Source organism: Anser cygnoides, chromosome 5, assembly GCF_040182565.1.
Source record: "Anser cygnoides isolate HZ-2024a breed goose chromosome 5, Taihu_goose_T2T_genome, whole genome shotgun sequence".
In the NCBI taxonomy this organism is placed as follows: domain Eukaryota; kingdom Metazoa; phylum Chordata; class Aves; order Anseriformes; family Anatidae; genus Anser; species Anser cygnoides.
Genome location: NC_089877.1, coordinates 55016729 through 55027338, shown reverse-complemented (window position 1 = coordinate 55027338; position 10610 = coordinate 55016729).

Genomic DNA, 10610 nt, shown 5'->3' with positions numbered 1-10610 from the left:
AGAGTATATGTAAACACTGACATATAAGTTCATGTATACACACATACATTCTTTTGGTACATGCACATTTCTTTCCAGATGCAGTTGGAGTCCTGGCTGCTGTGAGGGTTTGGCTGCTTTCTTGTGCAGTGTGGGTGTTTATCATTCTGCTGTGATTGTTCATGTTGTGATGAGTTTCCTCTTGGGTGCAATTTTCAGGCACATGTTCCTGTCAACCAAGGTCAATGCTGAGCCAGAGCAGTGCACAGGTGGTATGTCAGAGTCAGCCTCTTTCTTTTGGCTGCAGACAGTGGCACTTCTTCATTTAATTTATGATTAAACCATTGCCCAGATACAATACCAAAAATATTAGAGTCTTTCTGCCTGGATTTCAGAGAAATGGTTCTTTAAATAAACAAGGGAAAAAATGAGTGAATGCATAAAAATAGGCTCTCAGGACCTGACCAAACGCCTGTTGAAGTCGGTGGAAAGACTCCTTGGATTTCATCAGGCTCTGCTTCAAGTCCTTAATGCATGCTCTGTTGTATCTAATCCCAGGTGGGAGTATCACTTCGTTAGGCAGGATGTGGCTTCTTGACTCTCACAAGGTGTAGTGCTGGTGGCAGTGTAGAAAGGTCAGGGCAATGGGAGGGTTCGTGGCAAAGAATGATTTTTTTTTTAATTTTTTTTTTTCTGCTTGGGTGGCAACTGGGTTCTAAACAAAAAAGCCCTAAGGGGAGAAATGCATCAGGGTCATTACAACTGTCATTTGGCAGTTACTAACATGTATTCTTGAAAGAAACTGTTAACACAATTTTGCTGCTTCTTGCCAAACAACAGGGCAAGCTGGCTGTCTTTTGGAGCCAGAATTGGACTGCAAGCTTTAGTAAACCTCTCTAGGATCAGCTGATCAAAAAATACTGGAAACTTAGTGTTTTTAGATTAACCCTCTTACCTGCAGAAATCCATTCTTGTATACCAGTTTACATACAGATACTGTGTTTTTGTCACTTTTCAGCACAGATTATTGAAAGTTACACCAGATTTTTACCTGTCTTTGAATGATAAATATAATAACCTATGATGAGGTAATACTTTAAGATCAAGGATATTGATGTTATTGACTTGGATGAGATTTATTGAGCTGTTTAGGCTGCATAATGGTTTTGATTTTCACTAGGAGTGAATAAAAGCCAGATTTCAGCCTTGTTGATCAGATTTTTCCTATTAGAACAGCACCTCTTCTCCAGAGTTAAGGAGGCATTGTGTATTCCTCTCAAGACTTTGATGTTTTTCTTATTTTGTGCCGTGTAGCCTGGAACAAACTAGCATGAACTTGCCTCTTGCTGCATCTAATTTGCCAGTATCCATGACCTTTGGAAATTCAGGGCCTGAGAAGGAACACTGGTGCCATGGTATATCATAACTTGGGATTCACTGTGACCCCATTTAGCAGTACTGCCACTGTGCCATGGCTGCATCAGCCCTTTTAGAAGGGATATAGTCCAGCATCTGGCAAAAGTGAGAGGGCTGCCTCATGGTGGGTGCAGGAGAAGAAATAGCAATTGTCTCCTGGACAGGGCAGACCCCGTGTTTCTCTCTGTCATGTACAATTTCTACCCAGGGCCTGGATGCAGCAGAGTGGCCATGGTAGAGCAAGAGACCATTTGTTATCACAGTAACTAGACTATTTTGCTATATGTGATTGCCACTGGTAGTAATGGTAGCCCGGTGTTCAAAACTGACAATAAAACCTTAACAAGAGACAAACTGAGTATGTGGTGGCAAGAGTAGTTATAATGTTCCATTGAAGCTAGACAGAGGATGTATGAAAGCTGGGCTGGAATCTTAACTCACTGTTTCCCCTTCACTGCATTACTTCACTTGGGCACTTTCACTGATTCTGAATCACTTGGTTATGTCATTTAAATATCACTTAGATGCCTGACTTCAGCAAGTTCGGTACAAGCCAGTCCAGCAAATGCAGTAAATGACCTCCCTGGAAGCATATAGAACAGATTTGCTCTGAGACACTTGCTTTGTTGAGACTAAGATGGTACTTTTTAATGTGCTATTCAATGTGTTTGAAGTATATGGCTGTGCCAAGCCTTGCAAAACTGGAGGAAATAAAATTCAGTAACTCCACAGTATAGAATTTCTTGTATGTGCTGTGAATGCTGGCACAGATAGAAACTGGATTAGGTGAACTGTACTGATCTCTCAGAGTATTTTGTGTGTTTCTTTCTTGCACACATATAGAAAAATATCCTGAACTCATTTACTTGATGTCAGCCTGGAATAAATCCACTTTATTCAATGATGTTAAACTACTAAGTCATGCTACTGATACAGTTGCATTTTATTACCTGCTTTATGCAAACCATGAGTAATACAGAGAGCACTAGGTACGTGATTTTAGTTTCTGATGTACAACGTGTGATGCAATCCACTACAGGGTTTATGCACATATGCACTGAGCATATTTTTGAGCTACTGTACTTTGAAATCTGTGCCAGACATCTATGTAGCCAGACAGTAAACAAAGAAAATGATACCTTAGGCCAGGAACCTTCAACAGCACAGAGGGCTTACCTCAGAGACTGCAAGCGGGAAGTGCAGCATGTGTTAAGTCACAAAGGTTAGTAGGCCAACCAAGAGCAGTGCTGTGCCTGTGAGTTACACATATGGGATCTGAAGTCACTGGGAATTTTGCCACTGATTTCAAAAGGAGTAGGACTTCAACAACTGTATCTGCAGCGATTTAATTCCATTGGCATCAATGGAATTGCTTCAGGTTTGGTCAAGAGTTGATGCAAAAGGTGAATATGATCCCCTGTTAAAGGGGATTGTGAAATTTTACATTTATTGCTTCATTGAAAAAACATTTTCCTCTGACTGTCAAATACTTTATTAACGTTTTGCCTTAATTTATGTAAGAGTGCTCTTAAACTAAACCCACATTCTGATGCCATTGAACACAGACTCTGCTGCATGAGAAAGTATTATAAATGCAATGAATATTAACTGCAGTGTCTTCCAGATCCCAAAATGGGACATTAAATTGCAAAGTTTTGATATGTGGCTTACATGTTCCTGGAAATTCTGTGAAATTCATCACAAGATTGAAGAAAACTTTTATTTTTTTCAAAGCCAAATGTAAAATTAGGAGCTAAGCTTGAGACAATCTGGTTTGGCTGCACAATTTGTTGTAGACTTCAAGGAGGCTTGAAGAACTATTTCACATTCCTCAGCTGCAAATAAATATGTAGTTGTAATGAAGAAAAAAGTTCAAAAATAATTCTTCTGGAAATGGGAAATCAAGCATAAAATGTATTTATAGAAAACAAGGCTGCTGAAGTACAATAATGCTTCTGATTTTTTCTTTCCTTTTTTTTTTTTTTTTGGTGGAGACTTTACATTTAGTTATTTTTCAGATGATTGAATTATTCTGGATTCACTTATAATAATGGTTATTATGATATGAGTCACAGTAATGTAGTGGATAGCTAATGGTACTGTCTTCAGAACCATCAAAATCAAGTTGTTGTGCCTGATGGGAAATGTAGTTTCAGATCTTTTTTTCTCATGATAATGAAAAACAGTCATAATGTCAAAAGTTGTTTTCCTTATGTGCCAAACAGTACAATGGAGAAATTTGGAGAGTGTTTAGAGTTCTTGGCTCTTTTCTTTGGAATATCCGTACACTGGCTCTACTGGAGCAGGAAAACTAATGTTCTTAAGGAGGTAGAGGAGAGAATGAGTAGCAGAATATGCTGAATTGCAGAGCGGTCAGATAGGAAGAAAACTACAAAATGGGATTTCTCCCAGAGGATGATGTCCATAGTCCAGAGAGTTCAGACTTTGAACTTTATCCGATATCCAAAGAGACTGACAGGAAGACCGATGGAAGGTTTGTGCCAGTGATATGCTTTCTGGGAAAATGAAAAGTATTATCAAGAATTGGTCCTTGGATTTCAACGGCAGTTCTGTAGTAAGAAAACTCAGACCTGTAACTGACTCATTTAAATGCATTAGTCGTACTAATATTGTCCTGTCTTGTTCTCTGTTTTCCTCTGTACAATATCAACTCGTGAAAAATACAGAAAGTAATAATTGTGGTTCTATCTGCCAGCTTAACTGAATATGAGTGTGCCGTAGCCTAAAGACTGGTGCAGTACCCTGACCATAAAAACTAACTCTACAATCTAATCTTTGACAGCCAGCTCAAATATTAAAAGAAAAAGGATAGAAAAGCCTTTTATCATTTGCTCTGCAGTTGTCCCCCTGTATGAAGAGAATTTTCTGAACAGAGTTTTGTGTTTGAGATTTCGCATTTCTTCAGCCCCTGGCCTTTGCCTTTGTGATCTCTTTTCCTTCCATCTGGAGCTTCCTTTCCTACGTTTCTCTTGAGCAGATTCCTTCCATCCACCACAAGAATGGGTACTCAAATCAATTGTTGATTGAAATCCTGGCTCCCTGGGTGTTTCCCTCCACTGCCTTTAGTAGTGTCAAAATTCAAGATACATTTGTTTTTCTTTCATGCCATTACACAAATACTGCTCCCCAGTAGGACTTTGAAGGTCGTATTGTATTCATTAATAAGATTTTAAATCTTTTCAAGACAGTCCCTCCTAGCCCTTCTCCACCAGCAGGATGTGTAGCCCATTGCATATGAATTGGTTCCGGGAGTGGGGCCAGGGAGCATGGGAGTGGGGCTGGGCCAGGAAGCAGGAATAGCTGCTTCCCTAAGCATAGGAGAAGGGACTTCTGGGCCCTGGCTTGTGAAGGCTGAGAGGAGAAGCATGGCCATCTGCGCTGAGCATGGGCAGATCAGCTCCTCAAAGTGCTGCCAGTAGTAATGGGGAGTGGGGTCTGCTAGGACCCTAGGAGGTTCACATTTTGTGAACCAGCTGCAATTTCAGAAGTTAGTTAGACCGAACCGGGACGAACTGTCTCCAGCACAGTTTTGGCTACCCACCACCTCTGTTGGCTCAGTCCCCTACTTCTAATGCCAATGCATTGCCTAATGATGTCAGCGGGTGTTTTGGGTTTGCAAGGAATGCAGGAACGGGATCTCTGAAAAACAGAATGTGTATGCAGAAATGCTGTAAAAGAGAAAGACTCTTTGCAGAAAGTTTCTTTAAACATTTTAACAAGAAACCTGAGCTTCTTCCAATCCCTTGGCTATTGTTTTTAAGAATTTTCCTTGCAGGTAGCTTATATTCTTTTGTATTCTGTTGTCATGTATTTTTTTGAAATGCTTCTGAGGGGAAAAAGCTTAGGAGAATCTTTCTGACCAGCACAACATTCACCAATTGCTTGGATACCACTGAAGTCTGTGAGACTTCAGAAGCCTAAGTGTTTTTCTGAATTATGCCTTGTCAGATCAGCATAGCTATTCTGGTGAATCTTTTGTGGAGATGGTAGTTTCTCTCGATTGTTAAAGAATTTCAGCTTTACTTGATTTTTCTCCTAACATTTAACAGTATGCTATTGTGTCTGCTCAGGCCTTTGCTAGGCTTGGTGCTTTCATCAGTTTCCTCTCAGCTGAGTGGAGTCACCACACTACTTCAAAGGGTATTTCTCGCCAGTAGTACTGCTGTCTTTAGTATATCTTCTAATTCTCACCAATTTTCAAGTAGTCTTCCTTTCAAGTAGTCTTCCTTTCAAGTAGTCTTCCTTTCTTTTTTCTTGTTTTTGCTCAATGGCACGTAAGGTTTGAGGCAGGAGTTGGGTCATTTGTAGTGGATATGTTGTATGAAGCAATTCCTTTGTCTGAAGGGCTGTAATGGGCTCCTTGGTGGGGCTCACAGCCAGTGAATGCTTTTTATGCCCTTGTGCAACAGCCTGACTATAGTTTGATCCAGACAATAAGTATTCACTTTTCTGGAGTGATGCTGTGAGTATTCAGGGATTCCTTGCTCATCAAGTGTTGGATGTACTCATCAGATGTGTGTATGTTATGTGTGTGTGACTTTATGGTCACCAGGTTCATCAGTTATAAGTATCCCCTGGTAGCTTCAAGCTGAAAGATAAATTTTCTGAAATGTGTCAGCTTGTTAGTGTTTAAAGTCAAGATGGATGCTGGAGAGTACCTGCTGTAACAGCATGTTGAATCAATTTCCATGTAGCCTTTAGCTACTGTTGTGCACTGGCATTAGACTGTGACAACCCCATATGTGTAGGGGTTTCCATATCTTCTGACAGAGAAATGTCATTGGCCTTTTCTGACCTTATCCTGTGGTCACACATGAGATTTTGAAAGATCTTTTGAAAAGACTTGGCTTCTCCCTTCTTACCATAATATTGCAGAGTGCTACTTCCTGGATTTTCCTGCTAGAACATAACAGTTTTTACAGTAGTAAAGTTTTAAATAGAGTTTGAAATATTTGGCATCAGGATAGAGATTATTGTATGCAATATATTAGTCAGTGTGACTTTTTAAACCCCTAAAAAGAGAGGCTTGTGCAAGAAGCTGCATATTTGCTAGTAAATCAAAGTGTAAGCATGGGAGGGAGCTCAGGCGACCGGTCCATCTCTCTGTTCTGTGGCAGAGCCAAGGACTATTTTTGACAGCAATTTGCCTAACCTTTCCATAATGGACTCCAGTGGCAAGGATTCCAAGGCCAGCCTCGGTGAGCTGTTCCAGTGGATGGCTGTTTTTGTTAGTTATTTTGTTCTAATAGCTAACAAATCTTCTTTTGCCACATGGTAGGCAATTCTTCGAACCTTGCTGGACCTGAAGAACAGTTGATCACTGTCATATTTATAAAAGCATCTTGCATATTTGAAGAATTATGTCTTCTTTCAGTCTCTTTTCTAGACTAAACAAACCCAAATCTTTCAGCTTTTGTTCCTAGATCATGTATTCCAACCTGTTTTTTTGTTGCTCTTCTTTGGGCTCTTCAGATTGTCTGCATAAATCTTGAAGCATATTGTTCAAAATTGGACTGTATTTTTGATTTGAGGCATCACTAGTGCCAAGAAGCATGGAATAATTACATCTCAAGAAATGCTATCTACCTTTTTATTTGCAGGATAATCATACTACTAAGTCAGTTTGTGCATAGTTGTGTCCAAGATCCTTTTGCAGTTCTGTAGTTAAATTACTTTTCCCTGCTTTCTAATTGTGCATTTGTTTTTCCTGCCCAGGTGCAGAACTTGTCTTTCTATTTCATATTACTGATTTCAGAGCCATTGGCAACTCTTTGAATCCTGTTCTGTGAAGGTTTTTCCATTCTTCACAGCTGGATGCCCTGCAAATTTGAGTCTACCTTAATATTCCATCATTTTACTTATTAATGAAGGTCTGGAATAGAACTGGGCTTTAGGTAGACTTTTGCAAAACCAAGCTTGATATATATTTTCCACTGAGTTAGTAATAACAGTACAGTTTTCAGCCAGTCATCATATAGTAATATCTTCTGTGGAACTTACTTCTACAAGCATTCTGATGAAAAGCGTTGGGGAGCAGGGTTGTGCAGTGCTGTGTCACAGTCTGTCTAAAGTCAAGATCCTGTCTGCTGGTTCCCCTTTCACTGGTGGGCTTTGAACATGGAACTAAAGAGAATGGTCTGACTGGTCTGTTGTGATTTATTTTTCACCTCCGTTCATGAGGCTAGCCAGAACTTGACTTGTGTCCTCGGTTCCCTCAGCCCTTCCCTAGAGCCAGTAGTCACTTCTGGTCGGTCTGGTCTGAGTCACACCTGGCTGTTTTATTAGTGCTCATGAACAGCATTGGGCAATGGCTGGATTGCTAGCTGAAGCTTGGCAGTATGTCTGTTATCTCATGGATTTGTGCTCCTGGCCGGCAGGCAGCTAACGCCCTAGGAAGCTGGGTTGACAATGGATGTCTCTGTTCATCTCAGAAAGAATTTTAACAGAAAAAAAAAATCTTGCCTTGGTAGTCATCAACCAAGCAGACAAAAACAAAACAAAACAAAACAAAACAAAAACCAAAAACAAATAAAGAAAAAAAAAAGAAAAGAAAAAGAAAGGAACACAGCAATTTACCTAGAGTCTGATCTATTCAGTAGCAGGTTTCCCAATACTGAAATATTCCCTCTCTGCTTCCCAAATTATTTAATGGCAATAAGCATACTCATCAGCTGACTTGTCCTCCAAACACTATGAGAAAGTTTTTAAAAGGCTGCTTTATTTTCCCCCCCTTCATTCCTGGCAAATGCACAAATATCTAACTGAAGTCACATTACTTAAATAGAAACTAATAGAAGAGCTGGTTGTACAAATAGTTCAGGATCTGGTCACAAACATGCACTGAGCTGCTGGTCCTCCTGGGGTGAAATTCAGCTTGGACAGAGACAAGAATTTCACCTTTTTAGCTCAAAAGAAGGTAACTATCCTCCTTGTATTTTAGTCAATCTAGCTATAGAGTGAAATGGGAAAACACAAGAGGGATTTTGAGAGTGCTGGCCTGCTAGCTCTGTGCCTATTTATAGCAAAAGAGAATCATCATAAAATAATGTGAAAATATTTCATTTTTATAGCCCCATATAAGATTAAGTTATCCTAAAGTGAATCATAGACTCTGAACCAATAAATAATGGAGAACAGTGTTTAAAAAAGAAAAAAAATTAATGAAAACATGATTTATTTGTCTCTTCTGGAAGCTCTCTGTGCCAGTTGCAGTAGTAAACATACCTTCTGTGAATCACTGGAGATGAAAAACAGCCATATACTTGGGCTTAAGCAGTTCATATGGGTTTATAACTGTTTTGTATCTTTTGAGCATTCAGGAAAATCCGGCCCACAGATTTTTAAACTATGATTCTGGCTACAGAGGCACAACATATTCTTTTCTGTTTTTAATAAGTCTCTCTCTTTGTGCTACAAATCCTTCTAAAAAATTGTACCAGCAGTGCTAACCAATGGGTAGCAGCTAGAGGCCGGGGGGAGAGGAATTGCTTTGGCTGGACAGAGACTAAGGGATTTGTACACCCAAATTTCTATTGTTTTTAATAGGAATTTGGCTTCAAAAATCATATCCCTCATTTGTATTCAGTCTCTAACAACTGGAGGTCTCTAACCATGCATTCCTATCTTCCTGGATCAAATCCTCCACTGGCTGGTGCACCAGTCAGGGGAAAACAGATACGTCATTGCGCACATCCTCTCCTAAGATTCCTCCTTTGTCAGGTGCACCACGCTGCTTTTCTAACCAAGAGCACCTACCGTCTGCTGGCTAGAGCTTACAGCTGAAGGAAGTAGGAGCTGTATTCCACCAGAAGCACAGAGGTTACTTAATAAACTTAAGAAAGTTTACTACGTTATAGTGTGGATTAGTTTTTCTCATTCTTTCAGTGCCTTTTCAGAAGATCATGTGAGACTTTGTAAAAATACAGGGCACTTATGCATGCTACTATTATTCCATACCCTCTGGCATACTGTCATTTTGATTATCCCATACAAATAACTGAAGGAATAAATAAAAAAAATAAAAAAAATAAATTAAAAAAAATATTCTTGAGTAACACCAGAAATCAGTTAGCTTAGTTCAGTTCAGATGGGAAAAATGAGTGAAAACCCAGAAGCTTAAGTATAAAACAAGGGGATGCTAATTTAATTTCTGAAGACCTGTATGGTTATTGAGAACTTTAGGATTATTAACAAGAGGCTACATATTCCTTTTACTTTGTTGCATTCCATTCATCAGTGAATTACATGTAATTAATGTAATTTGGTAAGATGGTTTCAGGTGATGGTAAAGTGGTTGCAAGCAAAAGGGAAATTTTTGCAATAATGTTTGCATTTTCACTACTCTTTCAGATGACTTCAACTTATACAGAAGACCACTAGCTACACAAGGACGACATTTGCTATTGCATGTGCTAATGAAAAAATTGCAAATGAGTAGATCCCTGAGATGCAGCTAGATTAACATATGTTCAGTGTGAGTTTGTTAATATGGAAGATGTCAGAAAAATGAAAAACTCAGAAACCTTGATCAAGGCATCAAGACAACAGGACACATCATTTTGACATAGGAATTTTTATAGATCGCATGGGACTGGCAGTACTCCAGAATTAGTTCCAGGCTGAAATGTAATTCCATTCTATATCTTCCTTCGTGTTAGAAACCTGAGTACTGAGTGGTTATTGCACTGAACTATATTACGTGCACTATTTAAGCACACTGAGTACAGTACATGATTATAGCTCTATTTTTAAGTACACTCCTCTTTAATGTGTTTTTACTTAGAATGAATCTGTAGGTTAACGTTGGACTCAACCCGTATACACAGTGCACATGGTTCTAGAGGGAACTCACATTACCTGCCAGTGCTGAGCATGATGAAGAGGGGAAGTGCTCTACAACTGTATGAAAAGAATGAATGATCAGTCATGATACTTTTGCTTTTTTTGCCCATTACAGCTGCTGTATTCATTCCAAGAAACTAAGCACTCAGTGCAGAGAAGGTGGTGGCTGAAGTTCTCCACCTGTTCCTATAGATACACAGCTTTCTGGCAGCATAGCACAATTCTCCATATAGGCAATTGAACTACCAGAGCTAGTGCGCTAGATGGATAGGAGAAGTTACGTTTAAATGCCTCTTTAGTGCTTAAGGATGTCTCTAGGTGTCACTGGTATTCCTTCCACCTACCTTCTCTCC